The sequence below is a fragment of the Pongo pygmaeus genome, chromosome 15 (assembly GCF_028885625.2).
Source record: "Pongo pygmaeus isolate AG05252 chromosome 15, NHGRI_mPonPyg2-v2.0_pri, whole genome shotgun sequence".
NCBI lineage: Eukaryota > Metazoa > Chordata > Mammalia > Primates > Hominidae > Pongo > Pongo pygmaeus.
The window spans coordinates 64,649,593-64,672,391 of NC_072388.2; positions in this window are offsets into that span (position 1 = coordinate 64,649,593).

Genomic DNA, 22,799 nt, shown 5'->3' on the forward strand with positions numbered 1-22,799 from the left:
TTCCTCATAGGAGACTGGACTACATTTTCTATAAGGAAAATTAATGTTTATGTTGGAGAAACATGAACATTAATTCCTAGACAAGGCAGTGAGAAAATCAGCTGTGAGGCTCGGTAGTGGGAATAAGCTGGGGTGTGGGCTCTGTCTCTGCTCTCACTCTCGGTGCCTAAGTGATTCTTACTGGGATTAGTTGGTGCTTTGGCTGGAAAAAGACCGTCTCAACCCTTGTTGGACGTTGGCATCCCTGGCCCTGCAGCACTAAATGCCAATAGTGTGCCCCAGTCACTGTGGCTGTCCCCAACACTCCCTCCATTTCCAAATCTTCCCACTCTACTTGGGAACCAGCCAGAGGACATGAGATGCTGGAGTTGGAGGAGGTGGGAAGGGAGGGGACAGCACCCCTCCTCTGTGTTTGTGGAAAGGGGTGGAGTTTCCACTGTAAAGAGGAGGGCTGGGTGGGGTACCTGAAGGAGAGGGGTGGCATGAAAATGGTAGAGAGTGAAAAGGGGAGAGAGACGGAGATCTGGGGAAAGGAAGCTTTGTTAGAAGGCTCAAGCTTAGGAAGCCTCCCCTTTGTAAGTTAAAGGGGTCATTCTGCTTTCTCATGGCCTGCGGCTCTCGGAGATTATAGTATGCTCTGGGCTTGACCTGGGAAAGGTCCAGTAGCCAGAAAGTACTCTGGGAAGGGACCACAGTGCTTCTGAACCACCTTGCAGTGGCTCCAGCCAAGAAGGGACTGGAGGCAGCCCTCTTCACCTCATAAGGGCTCTGCGGGCCTGCTGTGGCACAGAGGACACCTCCGAGAGTGGGGCATGGCAGAGCTGCACCACTGACATGAGGGATTTAGGAAGGTGCTCCATTTGGGAGGGCATTTCAGAGAGAAAGCCACACTTAACATTGAGTTATATGCAGTGCAGTATGAGCTTATCAGGCTAATTCAAACCCCTCACCTTGTGTAGGATATACCAGGGGAAGTTGACCATGGAGGTGCTATGCAAACCTGTGTCTTTTCTCATGTAAATTTTAAAGAAAATCAGTCATTCCTCAAGGAAGAAGGCAGGTGTGGGTCCCACATGGTGTGGTAGGGTGGTGGATGGACTCAGCTAAGCCTGCTGCTCCTGGGCCATGGTGAGAAACCAGCTGTGGTGATTGGGTGGGTTAGGCGCCTTCCCACAGCCTGCTGCTAAGGTGGTACAGGGCAGCTATGGGCTGGTAGTGACACCCTGGATATGAAACCCAGGAGTATGTGTGGGAACTGTGGCTGACCATCCTAAGGAGGTGCTGCAGGGAGGGAAAGCACCGGTGACAGAGCCATAAAGGAGGGAACGTGGATTGGAGGAGCCAGGAGCAAGGGAGGTTTATAGCTCAAGGCGGCAGATGCACTGGCCCCAGTGAACAGCAGCTCAGAAGCAGCGCAGGTAAACAGGCATGGCTAGGCCCTAGGCAGGGAATACGGCGTTTACTTTTTCATAAATTCATGAAGTAGTTATATGCTTTTGACTGGAAACAATAGGAGGCCCAGTGAAAACAAAGAGACTTAGTAATCCAGGCTTTTTAGGATTGGATGCTTGCTTGAGATGCCTAAGCACATAGAAGACATTCGGATGCCCCTGGGGTCAAAGTGTCTACTGGATGTAGACTTACAAGGGCCACGGCAATGGAGGATGGTGGGGGAAGTGATCCCTGGGAAAAGTCAGCTTGCAGATACACCTGTCCTCCCTCTCACCACACCAGGCACCTTCTTCAAGTTTGAGTCCCTAAGTAATTTCTTAAATCCGACCTAACCAAAATCCAGTCCCCATACAATCCAGACATTTGAACACTCAGTGCTCCAGAGCTCTGTCCTTACTTCTTTTCTCCATCTCTACCCACTGCCCTGGTGACCTTGGTGATCTTTTCTGGTCTCACAGTTTTGATTACCTTCTATTTGCTGAGGACTCCCAAGTTATATCTTCAGGCTGGATCTACTCGGCAACCTCACTAGATGTCCACTGGATTTCTCAAACTTGACACACCCAATGGAAACCTCTGATCTTTTCCCAAAACTCCCACGTGACTTGCGGCTCTCTCCATCTCAGCTGATGGCCACTCTGGGACCTGGTGGTCAGTCATCCTTGATTCCTCTTTCTCACACCCGTATCTGACACGTCGGCACACCCTGCTGATGCTTCCTTCAACATCTCACTTGGGCTCCTAGCACTTCTCATCACCTCCACTGCTCCATTCCTGGTCCACATCGTCATCAGCCGCTACGTAAATATGGCGATGGTTTCCTAACTGTGTTCTCTATTTCCCCCTTTGCCCCTTGCAGGCTAATCTCAACACAGGTGCTGGAGTGGTCCAATTAAAGTATAAATCAGGTCATGGCACTCAAACCCTCTTCTCAAAACCCTCCAATGGTTCCCTATTTCACTCAAAGTAAAACCGAAAGTCCTCACAATGGCATTACATGCTCTGCCTATTTTGGCTATGATGACTTCTCTGACCTCGCCTTCTTATATGACTCCTGTCATTCCCTCTGCTCCAGTTAGGTTCCTGTCTTCCCACATACTGTGGCCCCCTCAGGGCCCATGCACTGGCTGCTCCTCTGGCTAGAATGTGTCTTCCCTACATATCTGCATGGCTCTCTCCCTCACGTTTTAAAAATCTTTGCTGAAACATCATATTTTTAGCCAGGCCCACCCTGACCACCCTAGAGGGAAAACAGATTTTCCCTGATCGCTAATCCTTCTTATCCTCTTTACCTTACTGTATATTTTCCACAGCAGTTTCCACCAGTATCTACCATTCCCAATCATGTGTTTATTTCATACATTTAGGCTCTTTTTCCTCACAGGGACATAAGCTCCATGAGAGCAGAGGTTTTTGTCTAACTTGTCTAGTGGTATAGCTCTAGTATTTAAAACAGTGCCAATAGGAGCTTAATACATATTGTTGAATGAAATTTTCCCCTTAAGTTGGAATTCCTTGGGGGAAAGGAGCTCCAGGGATCTCACCAAAGTGCTTTCTGATGCGTCTCATGTTTCTACTTGCTAGCCCTTCTTTCAGTATGGTTGTTTTCCATGTAATCTTTGGGCAGCCATGGCATCTGAGATTCTAAGTACCCTCCTCACAGCCTTGCCTGTTTTCTCTGCTTTCCAGATTAGGTTGTGCTGATCTAGCGAACTGCCCTTTGGAGCTCACCTTAGCCAGGTCATACCACCACTCTGGGAACCCTGGAATGGTATTTGTTAGTACGGGCTTTCTGGGCCTCCTGCGTCCCTTACCCAAGCCCGGACCTGACAGTCCGTGAAACTGAATCCCTCCTGTCCCTGAGTGGAACTCCGGGTGCACATTCCTAGTTCTCCTAGAGTGTGGCTCTGCTTTTTTTTCCCCTCTGAGCCAGAAGCTTGGAAACAGAGAGGTAACGAAATGGATGAGAAATAGGGAGTACATTTGAGGACACTTAAATACAACCAGGCAAGAAAATTAAAGAATTTCTTCAAGGCTGGGGATGAAAATTGCTGTGTGTTCATTTAATGAAAATGACACAGAAGAGCCAGTGTTAAGACAAAAAATAATTCAGAGATTCTAAAAGTTAGAATTTATCAGTATGCTGAGAATTCTTTAAAATTCTAATAAGCTTTCAACATTTGTGCCGTTTGCTGGGCTTAAAGAAACACAAGAAACAAAGAACAAGAATTGCCTCTTAGGTAGGACGATGATGTCTAATGCATCTATTTCCCTTGCTACATTCTATTTCCATTTCATTCTGAGATCCTGCTAAATTTGGAAGGTTGCCCTTGGGTTTTCAACACTGCAGGGGATGATTTAAATCTAAATAATAATAAAAAGCCACTGCTTTTATTGGACTTTTATAAGTTGATGGAAACATTTCATATACACATTAGGTTTTGTAACCCAATCTTGGTACTTGCTGGGTCCCAGAGGGGCTGTTTCACTACTTGGGAGTTCCCTTGTGTTTGCATTATCCCTCCAAGGCAGAAGAGAAAATGCTTTCACTGAAGCCAGAATAGTGTTTTATTTGAAATAATTCTCATTTAAGGCAAGGCACACACATTCCAAGTGCACACAAATGCACACACAGTCTCTCTTATATAGGCTGCATCATAAAATCACAGAGTTTTGGAATTGAAGGGACCTTAGAGATCATCTGTTCTAACACCAGCATGTTACCTATGAGGAAGCTTCTGCCAGACAGGTTAAGTACCTCATCCAAGGTCACAGGCATCTAGTGAAAGAGACCAGACTACAATTCAGATTCCCCGACTCAAGTCTAATTTTCTTTCTGCTATACCATATTGACTCCAAAATAAGATAATGTATATGAAATCACTTTGAAAACTGAGATGTATTACACAGGTATTCAGTGTGGAGGAGAATTATAATGAGCTTGCTTTCTTCAGAGGTGAGCATGACTTGCTCGGGTCTCTTCCCAGATAAAGTAAGTTCATGGTGTGTGAATCATGAACCATATTTCTAATTACGTTTCTGGGTATAGCCTCCAGAAAATGAGCATCAAAGGGGTCAAACCAAAACAGTCTTCATTCAAGTCCAGCTCGTGTATAGCTCATCTTTTTTCCTTCTCACCCTCTCTGTCTACCTCCCTCTAGTGTCCACCTTTAGTTATTGCATGTGTGCCCCGCAGAAAGGTTGCATGCAGTCTACCATCCACCATGTTCACTATTATTTGTTCAAATTACCCTCCTATTTGATATCAGTAGCTGTCATCAAGACCAAATTAGGATGCTTTTTATATCAACAGGAATAAATGACTAACATAAAGACCTGGATATTAAGAAAAGTCTTTAAAATCGTTTTGTGATTGGAATGATAACACATTCAAAGTTTGGTAATTAAATTGTCTTTAATAGAATTAAATCACATAAGAAGCCCTTATAATTAATTGAAATGTTTTAATTACAAACATAATTATTTTTAAGTTAGAAGGCCTATTAAATTAACTAACACGATTCATTAAAAAAATTACTACTTTACGTGGAATGCTGTCAATTACTAAATATTATTGAAAATTACTTGAAGGATTAAAATTTTATTTTGGTACTATTAATAGATTAATGTATTAAATCATATAGTGATTATACATAATATTTAATTAGTCCTATGTTGCCTTCTTTAATATATAGACATATCTATATATCTATATTTATCCCTCAGTCATTGTAATGTGTTCCCTTGAAAGAAACATGTCTAACTTCATATTCTAACTAGGACCCTTGTTAATGTGTAAAATATTGACAAGAACACTCACAACTCATTGGTAGGAGATTCTTTGGTAGCGTTGCCTAAATGCTCTGGATCAAGTAGAACAAATTGGCTGCTAACAAAGCCTGTAAACTATGGATCCCATTTCCTGATCTTAAAAGATCCATTCAAAAGTCTGAACGATATTTACAAGTAAGAGCCTTCCACCATGTTCCCAGCTCTTTTCAGCCTGTGACAAATAGGTCAACGTGCACAGTGAGAAGGGGAACTGTGCATTGTTCTCCTGCCTCATTTCTTGAGTTGGCTCTACCTCCTGCCTTGATCCTTCACCTGTCCCTCCACACTCCTCATTGTCTAGAGATGCACACATGGCACCAAGCACATCCGTGCACATGCACGGGCACACATGCACTCTGAAGGCCAAAAGGCAAGAAGTCGTTCAGTTGGATGGCTGTAGCTGGGTCTCAGAGGAGACGGTGTGCAGCTGGGAGTGCCATGCTTGCTGGTTTACTTGCCGCTCAGCAATAAGGAGTGCTTTGCCGACAGACTCCTACTGCTTCTTCCCCTCTTGACGAGAAACTGTCAAACAACACGAGGATAAAAATTAAGCTACAAATAAAAATGTTTACAGCTTTCAATAGAAAGTCAATCCTATTTTAACACTCCAAAAGTATGCTCCAAAAAGTTCAATGACACAAATCGCGAGGGTGCTTTATTGCCGGGTGAATGAAATGACCAGATGCCCGCGATCTGAGTGGGGCTTGTCAGGGATGCTTTCGGGAGGAGTTTCACTGGACCTCTGAGGTAGGGAGTTGGGGGTGAGTATTGTTTCCACTGCCTATACTGTTTCCTTTACCTTCTTCTGGCGACAGACCTCTCCTTCCTCCCTGTTGGGTGCATGTGTGACCCAGAAGAGACCAGTCACAGCTGCTCATCCCCAGCCACAGGGGTGAGTCCAGGGACAGACACAAAGCAAGGCAGAGTCCTTCCCCGAGATTGTGCTTTCTTCATGAATCTGTAAGGGCGCAAGTCCAGATCTCTGGTAGCAAAGGAAGCAGCCTTTAAGGATGTGCAGACCAAGGGAAGAGGCAGGAGTGGCTGCCTAAGAAAGAATGCCCCAGTGCCACCATCCCCAGGGCCAGTTACACCCGTATTCTTTCTTTGCAGCTTAGGATTTTCTCCCCATTTTGGCATAAGTTAACTTGAATAGAGTTTCTGTTACTTGCAAGTGAAAGAACCTTAAATAATACAGAAATGACTCCAGGATTTAGGTCAGAAGACACATTAGTGAGGCAGCAGTTGCAAGTGACAAAATTCCGTCTTCAATTAGTTTAAGCATAAAAAATAAAGGATTGGCTTGAGGAACAGAAATGTTCAGGAAAGGCTTTCAATTTAGGTTCCCCTGATTCAAGCACTCAGATGATATCTTCAGGATCCCACTGAAGGCATTCTGGAAATGCCAGCCCCAAATATGCCACTGTGGTGTGCTGATGACTTTGAAGTCAGGGGACTTGGGGAACAGTGGTGCAGGCAGAGACTTTCTCTGAGCCCCTTTATCTGCCTAAAGACAGATCCTCCAAAAGGAACTCAATTGTCATGAATCCCCTCCTGGGAATCTTCTCAACTGGGGAAGATTAACTCAGCTCACAGGAAAGAAGAATAGAGGTTGGCACCAGCCCAGGCAGATTGTCACCTCTGCTCCTGAGACAATATTTGTTACCGGAGAGACTTTTAACTGCATAACAAGACAGCCTTTATTCAGCACACATTTCCTCCCCTCACGCTCCCATAACTTGTGTCCCCACCACCCCCAGAAGCCCCAAGCCCCTATTCCTTTCTGTAGCTCAGGATGCTGCATAAGCTTCAATCACCTGGCCCATCTTCAAGGTTTATTCTGCAGGACTGCCATGCATATGTACATAATTAAACGTGACTTTTCTCCTGTTACGCTGTCTTATGTCAATTTAATTCATAGGCTGGCCAATGAACCTAGAAGAGTTGAAGGAAACCACTTTTCGCTCCCCTGCACCACTTTTTCTTCAACCCTCTTCTCCGTCTGTCTTCCCCAGTGTTAGTTTTCTTCCCAGGGTGGCTCTCTGGCTATCTCTGCACATGGTAAATATCTGCCACCTTGCACCCCGCCCCACCTGAGGAACTTCGAGCTTGCAAGGTTCTTAGTTCCCACAAAGCAGAAGGAAAATGCTCCTCCCTCCCCTGACACCCACATCACCCCCAAAGTGAACCAATCACTGAGTCCAGAGGTGTGGGTGCTCCGCTTGGTCAGACTTGCTCTGGGCCTGACCTGAAGGTGCAGCTACTTTCTCACTGCACAAGCAGGATTTTTGCTGTAGAAATGAGAGAAGGATGACCCCCACCGACCCGCACCTCTTTGGGAGAAGATAAAACTTGTGGTAAAGGGAAGATTGAACATAGAATACAAGGAACAGGCAAAGCAGATCAGAAACTATGAAGCAGCAACAGAGGCGGCCGGAAGATAACATGTCAGGCATGCAACCTACTGGCTGCTGAGACACCGGACATCCACAGAGCGTCTGCTGTGCGCGCAGGGCAGCACCAAAGCACTGCACGTTTTGGTTGCTGAGCTATCTCCTGAAAGGGAATCAGTGCAGGCAGCTGGCAAAGCAGTTCAAGGTGGTCAAGGGGCGGATGGCAAAAAGGAGGACGAGGTGAAAAGCACCAACCAGCCATCCTACATCTGCTCATCTGGGGTGGCGGCATCCTCCTGGGCACATAGGATGTGAAATCTGCTGGTGGCATTTTGTTTTTCTCTCCCTTTTGTTTGTTTAATCGACAAGAGTGTGTTTCTCTTTCTCTTGGCTTGACTATCGTGAGAAAGGAGGGCGGGCTCAGTTAGCTGTAGATGCCTTTCCTGGAGGCCTAGGAGCTGTTTAAAAAGGCACAGGTGTGTGGTGGCTACACAGTATCACCTGGGATTTACTCCCATAAATGGGTCAGGTGTAAAAGAACGGCCGTTAATTAATGCTGATGAGCTGAAGATGCATTGCTCACCCTGACTGCTCGGCATGGAATGTGTGAGTTGATTCCAGGAAATCTAATTACTGAAGTTCCTAGTTTGCCTCGCCCTTCCCTGCGATGCTAGCATTTGAAGCGTTGAAAGCATCTTTAGGGAGCCTGGGTGTTGCTTTAGACTCATCTCTCCTCCCTGCAGTATGTGGCCTTGGAGAAATGGGTTGGCAAGAAATCCCAGCCTGAGAATTGAATTAAAGGGAAAGGAGATGCCTGGCTTCAGAGGAGAGCTATGATTTTGGGGGTAAAGGAGATAATCTCCTCTTTTTCATAGGAAGGACTTTGCCCTTGGGGGGACCCAAAAGCAGAAAGAGATTCAGAGGTTGGTCTGGTTAGCTGTGGAAGTCATTGGCAGGGCAATAAATCCATCCCAGCTGAGAAAACTGTTTACGTACAGAACCAAACCAAGCAAGTCAGGCCTTAATAGGCTAAAGCTGGTTGGCTGCTTCCAATCCTGAATTTGGTTCTGTCCTCCAAATACTGATTTAAAGCACTTTTGATTTCACAAACTCCTCTCAAACCTGGATCAGGAGATAGTATAACCTTGGCTGTAAGCAGGTGGAAAGGCAGATGGAATGAGGAGGGCACAAGGAGTCAGTGAGGGTTTAGCTCCATTCTCCAGGTACCAAGTTCTTGCAACGGGGCTGCCATGTACATAAAGTGGCCCTGGGACTTTAGAGCTCTGCCTTTAAACTGGCATCAGCTGGAGATGCTAGAGGAGTAGAAGACAGGTTCTTGCCCTTCTGGAGCAAACAAGCAACAAATAACAAACCACGGCAAGAATACCTAGAAATGTTCCTATTAACTGGGATAAGAGCAACTATCAGTTAATGCAGCCTAGGTAGCCCAGCAAGGGACTTGGGCAGTTGGACATGCAGATGCAACAAAGAAAAGATGGAGCTGGGCTAGTCCTCTGGAGGGGGCAGGGCAGGGGTTCGATTTAGGTTCTAAATATGGAAAGAGAAAAATTGGCTAAGAAATCACTCAGTACCCACTGAAAGCTCACTCTGAGCAAGACGCAGCACGAAGGATTGGAGTTCAAGCCAGAATGTGTCTCCTGATTCTGCTGAAACAGGGCCTCTCCAGCCACCTTCACCCAGACCCAGCTGAGAACCACCCAGGAGGACAGGACTGGGGAGGGAAGTCAGCAGGGTCACTAAGGCAGAGTCAAATTTTCACCTGCTGCATGATTCCCGTAGTGGCCAAGAGAAAGCTTCCCCTTCATCCTCTGAAACTTCACGGAAAAATCAACTCACAAAAGGCAGATCAATGGGAGAAATGGCATATAAATTTATTAACATGCATTGGAGGGAATCACAAAGGGATTATCTTATGTCTGCCTCACAAAGGGGTACGGATAGTTGTATACCCTTTTTCTTAGGAGAAAGGGAGATGGGGAAGTGTGGATGATTTTAGAGGGGCAATAAATGATTTTTAGGGGAATTCAATGGGCTTGAAGAACATACAGTGACCTGGGACAAAGTCTGTTGGGCCCACAGAGCAGACCATGGTTTGTGTCAAGTCTGTCCAAGTCCGTTAGACTTCAGTCTTTCTTCCCGTGATATGAGTTCAGTTAATGAAGACTCAGGGAAGGGACTGGAAGTAACTCTTTTCTTCTTTGGTGGCTCTGGACGTTAGGCAGATGATACGGTTTGGCTTTGTGTCCCCACCCAAATCTCATCTTGAATTGTACTCCCATAATTCCCAGGTGTTGTTGGAGGGACCTGGTGGGAGATAGTTGAATCATGGGGGCAGTTTCCCCCATACTGTTCTCGTGGTAATGAATAAGTCTCATGAGCTCTGATAGGTTTATCAGGTGTTTCTGCTTTTGCATCTTCCTCATTTTTCTCTTGCCGCTGCCACGTACGAAGTGCCTTTCACCTCCTGCCATGATTCTGAGGCCTCCCCAGCCATGTGGAACTGTAAGTCCAATTAAACCTCTTTTTCTTTCCAGTCTCGGGTATGTCTTTATCAGCATCATGAAAATGGACTAATATAGCAGGCGAGGGAACTTCAGAGAGCAGCTTCCTCCTGTGCTTTGGGAGAGACAGAGGCTTGAGAGACAGGAGGGAGGCGAAGGCCAGAGAGACCTAGAGGCCGTTTTTTCAGTTCAGCATGTCAAGGTGCCAGATTTTGGGGTATTGGTTTCTGACCCTTAACAGTATCGATTCTAAATAATAATTAGAAGCTAGGAGGAGATCCTCTGTTGTTGTGCAATGGGATGTGTTGGCTGTACTCAGGTCTGGGATTCAGACTCCATGGATGGGTGACGATAAATATCATATCTCCCCTAATTTCTCTACCACATTCAGAAACAACGGCTGTCACACCATTTAATTTGTTCTAAAGAAAAATCAAATATGTCTCTGAGCTCCCAGGCACCAGTGATAAGAAGTCAAGATTGGTTATGGGTTAGCCCCACCTCTCCCTGAGGATCTTGCAGAAATCCAAGGAACCCAGGTGGAGCGTGATGTTCTGGGGCAGAGTCCCTGGTCGCCACCCCCTTAGGGTCAATACTGAAGAGATGAGGGGAGGAAGGGTGTGCCCACTGCTTCTGGGCTGAGTAGGATCTTGGCAGAGGCTCCCAAATTTCCAAGTCTGGTGTCCATCTCCTGGTCACCTACACATGAATGGTGGCATGTGCCATGGTAGGTTTAGCAGGTGATCCAAAATGTAGATCCCCATCCACATTGACAGATTGGAGTGGCCCTGCCCTCAGTGACCCAGGCTGATGGTTTCAGATGTTGAGTAGAAGGAGCTATGCATGATGGGGGTGCATCCTGAGCCCTTGGTGGAGCCTTCTGCAGCCTCGACTGCAACGGCAAAGGCTAAACCTGGGAAGGCTGGGCTAGGCGGCTGGTAAGCCATGCTTCTGAGCAAACCATGGCCCTGAACACTGCTCCTGTCTCCAAAGACCCTGGCTGCTTTTCTGTCTGGGCAGGGGTGGTGCCTAAGTAAGTGAATCCCTCAGGAGAGGCTGGTAGGGCAGGGCTGGGGTATGTACCCTCAAGGGACCCGCCTGGGGTCTTGGCCCTTCAGCAGGCTGCGGTAGGGCAAGGGACCCTCAGGAACCAGGCAAAGCCTGGAGACCCTGCCAGGAAACTGGGTGGGGGTTGGAGCTGCTGAGCTCTGGGGCAGTCATGTAAATATCATTTATTTGCAATGGTTGTTGTTAAATGCCAGATAGATCTGCTGCATCTCATTCTCAGTGGCATTGAGATACCAACGGTTCCTCACCACTCTGGGTAAGGCATGGAATGGTAACATGTTCTAATAGATAATGAAGATTGTGTCTCTGGAGGATTTCCTCCTAAATTATAGGCTGTCATCTGAATTATGTGGTACATTTGGCATTGGGTTTAGCAGGTGATCCACATTATGCATTAATGTAGCCATAGAGAAAAAAATAGATTCAAATAAGAAATATGGGGCTGGGCATGGTGGCTTATGCCTGTAATCCCAGCACTTTGGGAGGCCGAGGTGGGTGGATCACTTGAAGTCAGGAGTTTGAGACCAGCCTGGCCAACATGGTGAAACCCCGTCTCTACTAAGAATACAAAAAATTAGCTAGGCGTGGTGGCAGGTGCCTGAAATCCCAGCTATTCAGGAGGCTGAGGCAGGAGAACCCAGGAGGCAGAGGTTGCAGTGAGCCGAGATCGCACCACTGCACTCCAGCCTGGGCGACAGAGCGAGACTGTGTCTCAAAACAAACAAACAAAAAATGACAACAACAAAAAAAGAAATATGGAAGAAAGACTTCCCAGCATGAAACTCGATTACTACCTGCTCATCAATGGCTTCTTTCTATCAGGTTGTTAAGCAGGTAGCAATAATTTGTTTTAAAAATAAAATAATTAAATCTTCTCTCAGAACATGTGCGGTATTTGTTATTGCTGTTGTCACCCCCATTATTGCAGCTGTCAATTACTTCAGAAAGCAGAGGTGTAAGTAACTATTTAGGTCATTTCTAATCTCTCTCTGGAGGACAATTGCTTCTTCTAGCATGTTCTCCCAGGCTTTGGTAGGCCTGGTTTTAAAAGTATCCTGAAATGAAGTCCTGGCCCTTCCCCGGGGAAAGCCTGTTCCATGGTTACATCTGATCACAAGGATGAGTTTCCTCTTGTTACTCTCTCAACTTTCTTTTCTAAATGTCATCCTAGCAATCATTAATCACAGTGAATAAAAGTTATAATTAATAGAGGCCCAAATCATTCAAGTGGAAGATTACTCTTTTGAATTATTGTATTTTTCTTGGAAGATGTCCTCGAGTTAATTATTTAGTATTTAGGGTTTTTTTTTTTTTTTTTTTTTTTACCACAGTTTCGCTTTTGAGAAGAACAAATTGATCACAGTAACTTGGGGGTGAGGGGATTATGTATAATGTATGCAGGAGACCCATGTTAAAAATAAACAATAAACACAAGGCTGGAGGCTTTGCTGCTCCCCCTGCTGGCTTTTTAGAAAGGAAAAAGATAAGCAGCCTAGACTCAGAGCTGTGTAGATCCTAAGGAAGCTGCAGGAGGCTGGTGAAACATGCAACCGAGAGATTCCCATTGTCGGGTTCCATTAGATGTTGAGCTGGGCTCTAGGTGAAGAATCACAGTGGGTGAGCAGAAGAGCTCGCTTCCAAGCATACAGGAGGGTGTGGTGGCTGCGGGGCCCCTGAGGCCTGCCACTCAGCACACTAAGAATCTGTATCTTTTAGATGGAGCCATCTTGTGTCCCCAGGATTAAAAAACCTTCATCTACATTGGGAACAAGGGACATTTCAAGTTCTAACCCAAAATACAGAGGCAACCGTTCAAAAGTCAGCCATGAAAGAGTGCAAACTAGAAACTATACGCTGTGAGTCTCTGGTTCTGTGGTTGAGGGGAGAGGCAGAGAGTGCAGAAGTGTCCTGAGCCCCTCCCTGTCCCTGACCTGCTGGCTTGGCAACTCAAGACAGCGTCCCTCCTGGGGCTAGCGTTAGGATTATGTTCCCAATGTTCCCAGGTAAAATTCATATTTATATCCTACGTTCCCTTGTTGGCTCATTGGTGCCACTTGTTTTAAAAAAAGACATTGCTGTGTATTCTCAAGCTCAGCAACTTCTGGGCTACAAAGCCCCAGGGAGGAGTCCTGTTATGCTGCTGGGCTCTGTGTTGTTTGCGGCATCTTGCTGGCATTGGGTTACAATGTCTGGACCTCATTCCCGCTGACCTCAATTCACCCTGCTGGCCTTGGGAAAGCCCTGAATCAAAGAACTGTCAATTGTGACGGAGAAACAGAGTGGCTTGGGCATCTCTGCTGAAGTCCTGTACTATGCAGGGGTGGGGACAGAACGGCAGTGCTTAACTCCGAGTCTAAGGGGCTAACATTCATTTGTTCATTCACGCATTCACCCACTCACTTAAAAGGCATTGATATAATTACAAATTAGTTCCTGTAATACAATATACTGCAAAGTGAGTCCCTGTGCCTTTTCATCTTTCCACATTGTGAAAAATTGTTGGCCATAAATGGCCTCGTTGATTCCTCCCTATATACACTTTTTAAAAATGTGGCTTTGCAGTTTTCTCTGTGGAAGAGAAGAAATCTGTTTCTCCTGCCTTTGAACCAGGCTGGTCTTGTTACCTTCTTGGATCCAGCAGGCACAGCAGGAAGGATGGTTTGGAGCCAGGGCCTCAGGAGGCCTGGCCCACTTCTGCTCTCACTCTTTCAGAATCCTGCCACCTTGAGAGCAGGCCCAGCACAGTGCTGTTCTCAACTGGAAGAATAGAGAATGGAGGAGAGTCCAACTGTCCCAGCTTGAGGACATCATAGATCCTCTTACAGTCTGCCGGCCCCCGACCTGTGTGAGACCAGCCCAAGTAAGAAACGCTGCTGACTGCAACCTTCAGCTGACTGCAGACACATGTAGGCTTGTGAACAATAATCAGTGCTTACTGTTTCAAATCACTGTTTCAGGATGGTTTGTTACACAGCAATAGCTAAGATACGCACACACAGAGAAGGAGCATGCATCAGTGGAATTTCCACTTTGGTGGGAATATAGAACAAGTGCTAAATTTCCCATCAAGCATGCCAAGTGCATTCTCAGCAATGGGCACACAGAATCTGTCCACTGACCCTGGAGGAGTCTGTTGTTACTAGGGATTCCAAGATTCCTTGTCCATCTGCAGGGCCATAGAAGCTAAAGGAGACTGTGGCATCATCGCTGGAAAGCCAACTTACTTCGGATAGCTGAAATGGGCTGGTTCCAACCGCAGCCAGGCTTTTAGAAATGGGGGAAGGGGAGAGTTGCCATGACAACCAGCATACCCTCACTGTGCTACCTAACGCTTACAGTGGTGGGGCTCAATGACTCTTGTCCACAGCAGGCCCAGGGTGAGGGTGAGGGTGAGGTAAGGCAGAGGGCTGGGCATATCAGGCAAGACAGGCCTGGTTTTGCCTAAAATGATGCCCCAGACTGACTGACTAGGTGAATACCGACCATTATTAAGGTAATACAAAGACTCTAAGAAGAGGATAACTCATTTTCAGGTGTGCAAAGTATGGAGAGCCCACCTGTGGCAGTGGTGAAGACAGCCGGCCGTGTGGAGGAGGGAGCGCTGGTCTGGCTTTGAGGATGCAGGAGGTCCCATTGCTGGTCCCTCACTCCCTCATCTTCACCACCTCCTGGAGAGGCCTGTGGGCTGTGCAGCCTCTGATGAGCATGTGAGAGAGACTGTTGCTGCTGGTCTCATTATCTGTCCTTTTAGGCAAAGGAATTCCTATATGTTTCAGAACAGAGAGCTCACTATGTGCCTGTAAATGCCAAGAAACCAAGACACCATCCATTAGGGAGGCTGCTGTGTGGCTGAAGCAGGAGATGGGGCACGTGGGCCATCCTCAAAGGCTCGTAGTGCTGGTATGGGACACCGCAAAGCTGGGCTTGGACTCAAGTCTGTAGAGGCAGGGTTTCCTCTCAGTGGTGCTTGGCCTCCTGCGTCAGGTTCCCATGGGAGGCTTGTTAGACATGTAGACTCCTGGGTCTGCAAACCTACCACCTCAGAATGAGGGGGACTGGGTCTGGGAATCTACAGGTTTAGCAATCTGCCCTGGAAGCTTCTAGCACACTAACTTGGAGAACCACCACCCTGAAGGAAATTGCCCCGGCCCAGGAGGACAAGCAAGAGGCCTCATGTGCAGGCTCCAAGGCCCTGTGGGCAAGTACAGTGCTCTCTCAGGCCTTACAACCACCCTGTTCTGCACACGTTTCCTCTTCTCTCCCAGTGGCTTCCAAACATACCTGCACACCAGAATTGCCTGGAAATATTTTTCTTAAATGTGTATTTCAAGGCCCCCTCCCAGATTAACTAAATCAAAATCTCAGGACCGGTGCCAGAAATCAACAAGTAATTTTAGAAAAAAATAAAAAATAAAAAACACTCTTTAGTAGTCTTTGATGCCCAATCAGATGAGGGGACCACTGGGCTCTGCCGATCAGGGTCATACACAGAGGACACCAATAGGCGATTCATTCTTAACTCAGTGCTCAAGGATCCAAATCCACCACCAGCCTTGGAGTGTGTTTACCCAGGATATGTATTTTTTCCTTTTATTTTGGGGGCGTTCTGAGTCAACCAGTTCTTGAGTCTTTGAAACCCAGAGGGAGAACAATGAATGTGAACTTACAGGAGGCAAACTAAAACAACATGCCATCTGCAACAAAATCAGCATAAATTCCCCAAATGGTATCGTGCTGCCAAGACAACTCTCCAAGCCTCCGCTGTCTGCCTCAGTAGAGTACAAGCCCTGGAGAGGTTCAATTATCCTCCACACATGTGCTCCTAGGGAGCCAGGCAAGAGAAGAGACTGGAATGTTCAACAATAAAGTTCCCAGGGTTTAGAATACAGGGAGGGGCAGGTAAGCCAGAACTCGCTTGCAGTTCTGTTATAGCTTTGATTGCTGATAATTGATCAATGGTTTGGTTGTGATACTTGCATTATTAACCTAGTTGAAAAAATAACTGATAGATGGTGCCTTTCTTAGGGACACATATCACAATTGAGTATCCATTCATTCATTTGACAAATATTTATCTACCATGTGTGAAACACTGGACAAACCACACAGCATCTGCTTTTAAGTTGCTTAAGGAAAGGGAGGGGTGACATCAGCGAGAGGCCACCAGTTAAGTAGTTAAGGGAATATTGTTCAGCTCAGGAAACATAAGGTCATTTTTAGGGAGCAGATTAGATTTGAGAAATTGGTTATGTAGTTTAAGGTGAGAGCAAGTACATCTGGTGGAGGAAGAAAGACAGCACAAACCACACACGGCCGCAGCGGGTGTGGGATAGGTTTGGAGAGCAGTGCTGCATTCTATTATTTTAGCACAGAAGATTGGAGAGCTCTCAGGGTGAAAAAGGGAGAATGGGGGATTGAGGGATGGCAGGCCGAGAGGTGGGGTGGCCTGTAGGCAGCATGGCTGTCCTGTGCTCCTGGACATGGCCAGTGATCCCGGCCATCTTTTCCACTCACTCCGCAGAGAGCCTTGGGGTCCTTTTCCACACTGCACACTCCACAGCCACCAATAATGCTTTGGAGTTAGCTTGTGAGGAAAACTCCTTCTCCAAACCCTTCCTCCACATGAAGGCTAAGGAATTAGCATTTTATTCTGGAGAAAATGACGGGAGAAAACAGTCTTCTTTTTCCCACTTGAAGAGGTGATATAATCAAACAAGATCTTCTGGATGGTTAATCTGCCAACAGACTCGGGAAAGAACTGGGATGGAGCAGGGCAGAGGTGAGCCTGGGAGGCCAGTGACGAGAGGATTGCAGCTGTTTAGCGGGAAAAGAGGAAGCACTCGCTTAGGGAGGCAGCAGTGACAGAGGGAGCAGGAAGGAGAGGACAGAAGCAAGGGCCCCTTGGAGGGGAGAACTGGAGGGGCTGGGAAGCTCCTGGAATATTGGAGGCTGGGAGATCGGAGAGATCAGACGGCTTGAATTTCATAGCTGAGATACGATGGTGCCCCAGCAGAGGAAGTGGCCTCAGGAGAAGCAGGCTTTAGAGGGGTACTGGATGAATTTAATTCTGGAATACTGAGCTGGAGAAGCCAGCACCACACTGGGGGATGGTCAGGAGAAGTTGGGAAGTGTGGGACCAAGATCAGCAAAGAAGAAGAGCTAGAAATGTCCCTTTGGGAGTCATGGCCCTACAGGTGATGGTAGGAGGCATCTGATTAGATAAATCATCCAGGGAAGGTCTGTAGAGGAAGCAGAGGAGGAAAGCACAGGAAGGAAGGCAGAAGACAAGGGCAGCCTGTGTGTTGAACCTGTCACAGGACAAATGGTGTTTGTCTTTATCCTCCTAAGTCTAGTTGTTTCCTGCCTGTTTGAAAATATCTACTTTGACGCATTAAAAGACTCTGGTGAATGTAGGACCCTCTCCCCAACCCAATTAACCAAGTTCAGGGAAAGACCTAAAACCCGGGTACCAGTTAACAAACATCCATGGTTTATCTCTGTGGACACTGGCTTTTTGTTGGTATGCGGATGCAGACATGTAAACATGGCCTATGCAGATGTGTTCAAGAAACCCCCTCCTGCATGCTGGAGCCCCGTGTGTTGTTTTCCTTAAAATGCCCCTTCACTGCCCCTGCAGCCTAGATGACAGAGCAAGGGAGGGAAAGCTCTGTTATCAGTGATCTGTTTTTTGTATTCCTGATCTGTTATCAGTGATCTGTTTTTTGTATTCCTGATCTGTTGCCATTTATAAGCGATTGAAGTTCTCCAGGGCCAGCCCAGTCCCTGCCAGGCAACCAGGTGGCGTTATGGTGTCAGAGGAAAGTTTCTGGTACAGAACCTTGGTGCAAAGGGCTTATCTACTGCTTGCTAGAGCATCTTCCATGGCTTGAACACTGAAATGGGCCACACAGCCAGGTTTGATCCTGAAACATGAGGCCTCCCACAGCCACAGATGCAGAGTGCTTTGGGCCTCAGGGACCAATCATTCCCACCCAGTGTTTAACCCGGTTAGCATCCTATGCATCCCCAAGCAGGCTGCTGAAACAGACAGCAGGAGCAACATTCTGCAGAGATGTGTGCTGAAAGCAACATCCTAATAAATGCGATAACACTATATACATTCACGGACAAAGGTGGACTCCAATACTGATTGCCCGAATTTCCTTTAAAACACACCTTGGTCATCTTTGCAGAAATTTTCAGCATCCAGATTCCTCACTGGCCACATTCCCAGCAAGAATTCTGGTCCCTCTGGCTGCAGAAGGAAGTGGTCATCTGCCACTTCCTCCCCACTGTCCGTCCTCTATGTCTCAGTCCTCTGGCTCCTCCTCCTTGCTTTGCTCTTTGCAGGATCTTCCTTGGCCTTTCTCACATTCATCGCCTCCTTGGCTGCCGGCTCCTTCGGGCCAGGCAGGGCTTCTCCTCTGCCTGCAGTGGCTTTGGGGTGGCTGCTGCATGGCTGGGGCCCCCTGCTTCTTGGCAGATGACATTCCTGCCCTCTTGGGGAGGTCATGGTGGCTTTCTTACCAGAGATGTCAACCACGCTTACTTTAGCTGGTGAAGGCACTGCCTTCATCCTTGAATTAGGCACAGGCTTTGCCCTTCTGAGGGACTACAACATCTTCACTCCTCCCCAGCATCGACCTAGGAAGGTAATAATGACAAAGATTTTCATAGCCATAGTACAGTAAGAACCAACATAGATTGTACTCACCATGTGCCGGGCCCTATTCTAATATCCTCACAAGGTGGACCCTTTAAATCCTTACAATAACCCTGCAAGCTTTAATAGGCATTATTATTATCATCCCCATTTTATAGATGGGGAAACTGAAGCACAGAGAGATTAAATAACTTTCTCAAGGTCCATGTAAAGCCCTGAATACCAAGACTGAAATGTGTGAAGCTCTAGACAGATGTGGCTGCTGTTATTTCTATTATTAGTTCATGTCTGCCTCTGCTTGGCTGTGATCTTGGGAAACATGCCTTGTCTTTCTCAACCTCAGTTTCCTCCTCTGTAAAGTACAGATCATCTATTCCAATTGTACTCTCCATGCTCTTAGCTCATCTTGTTCCTGCTTTTCTGCAGAAGGAATCCTGTTTTCTCAGAAATTCTCTTTCTCTGTTTTTTTCCTGAGTTTTGCAAATAATTGCTTGACTGTTTTGGAAACTTCCAGAAAGTAACTGGAAATAATGCTCTGGGGCCTTTTGTCAGCTCCCCTTTCTCTGAGAGGGCTGTGGAGTCACAGCTGCCCCAGCTGTCTCTAGGAACCTTCATTAAACCAGCGTTTTGATGCTAAATCAATGTTTTCCAACCCAAATTCCCTCTGGGAGAGGAGAGGAAGAGACAGGAGAGGCTGGGTCAGTCCTCAATCACACTTCTTCTCCCATTACATCTTGGATCTCCAACGCATTGGTTCCCCACACCCTGGGATGTGCCAGAACAGAGGTTAGCATCAAGGACTCCCCCTTGACCATCAGAGGATTTCCTTTTCTTGGAATAACCACAGTGACAGAGGGTGCATTGGTTTTCTTTCCTGATCTGTTGCCATTTATAAGCAATTGAAGTTCTAAGCTTCCAGTCCCCCATTGAGACAGGCAAGCCCATGGGCTGGTCATGTGGGTTTAATACCACTGTGCTAGCAGGATGTCCTTTGATCCTGTCCTGTAAAGTCTAGGCAAATGACCTCCTGGGGGCTCCGGAGGTCCCAGGCCAGGGTGCTGAAGGACAGAGTGTTGAAAAGAGAAGGCTGTCTTTCAGTACTGCAAAACACAATGCAGTGTCCTTGCCAAAGCAACGTGGTGGAAGCCTGCCTGGTATTAATAGCAACAGCAAACATTTATGGAGCATTTACAATGTGCCAGCTGCCATGCTAAGCACCATTTAATCCTCACAATGACCCTCATAAATAGGTATTATTATTATACCCCCACCAAGCTTTGTAGATGGGGACCCTGAGACTGAGAGAGGCTGAGCTACTTGCTGGATCACACAGCTATCGCCAGGCTCCCAGCACCAAAGCTCACGCCCTTACCCCCTGCAGTCTTCTGCCTCCCTCCCCAGTCCTTGGCGCTAAGGGCCTCCCAGTGCAGATAAGGCTTGCAGAAGACAGCGGCTGAAGGGCTGCCTTGGCTCCGTTCTCGAGTTTGCTCCTCAGGGCTGGGTCTTGGTGCTGGAGATTCAGAAGCTCTGTTATCAGTATCTGTGGGGGATTGATCCCAGGGAAAGAATGCCTATTGATCTCACAAGAGGATTCAAGACCTCCACATGCAGATGTTAGTATACAGGGGGATCCGTTCCAGCCACCTGCATGGTAATTCCTCCTGGCAGGTGGTCTGCCCAGGAGACCACACAACATGGCAGATAGGGAAGTTGCTCAAAGGACATTTCCACTGGCAAACAAGTCTTCTCTAGAGATCTCTCTGCCTGGTTTATGGATACCACTCTTTGGAATTCAGAGTACTTTCTGTTTTGATGTTTATTGGAGATGGTCCAATGCATTCTTACTCATCAACTTTTATTTTCCAATATTCTTCCTTAGGCCTTAAACCTTCTGTTGTTACAACACTGCTTTGTGAAAACCATGGTGGAATTTCTGAGATTAGTTTTGTTTCACACCAATACATTACAAATTCTGCCTTCCAAAGAAGAAACAGAAAGGAAAGTGGATTAGGAGGCAGGAAAACCCAATGCCAGGCTCAGTTCAGCCCCAGTGAGCCTTGTGGTTTTGGGCAAGTCAGCCCAATGAATGGGTTGGACTAGGGGTTGGTCCAGCCATTTCCCTTCCTGCCCAGATGCCCTGGCCTGGAAGAAGCTCAGCGTGGACTCCTGTCTGGGGCTGAGATGAAGTGAGGCATGTGGCTGGGGAATGAGGGTAGCAGGGCTAATGGTGGGGGTGGGGGAATTGAACAGTTCCTGACAACCAACAAGTATACATCCAGGCTTCTTCTGAGTGAAGAGCTTTTCATGGCTGAGGGCCCACCACTGAGTCCTGTTTGGAAGAAACCCACCGGGCTGATGGCAGAGGGTCCCGCTCTGAAGCACGTGGGAAATAAGGAGGAAGAGCCAAGATAAACAGCGTGGATGCTCTTCTGGTCACCTTCATTTCACTTCTAAGCCTCAAAGTTGGTCAAGGCAATTTATTTTTAACTTCCTTGTCATGGCAGGTGGATTATAAACTACCTTCTAGTAAAGTGATTGCCACCCTAAAAATCCGAGGTTTCAGGTCCCATCAGGTATTTGAACTCTTTTCAATATTTCAGAAAATCTCTTGGAAATTGTACATTTATATAGATAATAATGTATTTACTAACAAAAATGCCAAGTTTCTCTGCTCTTTGGTTAAAATGATACTATTAATTTGGTGTGATAACTCACACCTGTAATCCCAGCACTTTGAGAGGCCGAGGTGGGGGGGGATCACTTGAGCCCAGGAATTCGAGACCAGCCTAGGCAACACAGTGGGACCCCATCTCTACAAAAATAAAATTTTAAAGAAAGGATTATCCTATTAGTTCAGTGCGGTGACACTGGTGATCTCATGCTAATCTGAAGAGCTGATTGGCAGCCATTTATATTTTGAATAAGTAATAAGTAGGGAAAAGGTAATGACATACACTTACTTTTCTATCATTTACACTCTGTCCTACAAAGTAGATTGGAGTACCTGGATTACTGCTTGAATTTTTAATTGTAGAACATTTTTCCTAACATTGGGGCCTTGGAGGAAAAACCTAACGAAAGGAGTATGAGGAAATGAGGGGTTGGAGAGCTCTTTTGTGGTTCATTATCTGTCATCTAAAAGGTAGGTGGGGTCAGCAGAGGACACCTAGAGGCCATTTCATAAAGGGGAGGTGTAGGCTTAGCTTCACAGATATGCTGCCAACTTGGGGGCAGAGATAACTTCTCTCTACCCTCTAATAAAGCCACTACATGCTTTGTGTTTATCTGGGTTCTTTAACGGTGCTATTATGTAAACTTGCAAGGACTGACTCAACTCCCAACCCCTCTCTGAAACTACACGCCGTAGACCAGAGTCATTACTTGATTTTCTGAACGGCTGTGACCATTTCTTCTCTACCACATTTAGCAGGTAATTAGGCATTGCCTGGGTGTCCTCGCTAAATGTCCCTAGGTTGTACATCTCTCCTGAGACCTCATCATCGGGGTCTCTGAAATCTTTAGTAGCAGAAGATCTGAAACAGTGCCATAAATACCTTAGCATGATATAACCTTTACTATTTCAAAAATGCTGTAGTGGTCGTCGCCACACATAATCCCTACATCCCATCAGGTGAGTTAAAAAGGACGATGTTAATATCCTCATTCTACAAATGAAGAAATGGAGGCTCGGCGCAGTTAAGGGATCTATAGGTAAGTGGTGGGGCCGGAATATCAACCACTGATGTCTCATTTTCTTTCCACTGTGCTGCCTTTCTAGGTATTCAATTCCAGGTGCAGTAGCTTTTAAACTTTATCACCTTACTTTGGTAGGACTGCAACAAATATATTTCTTAGAGGATTCTAGTGGGTTCT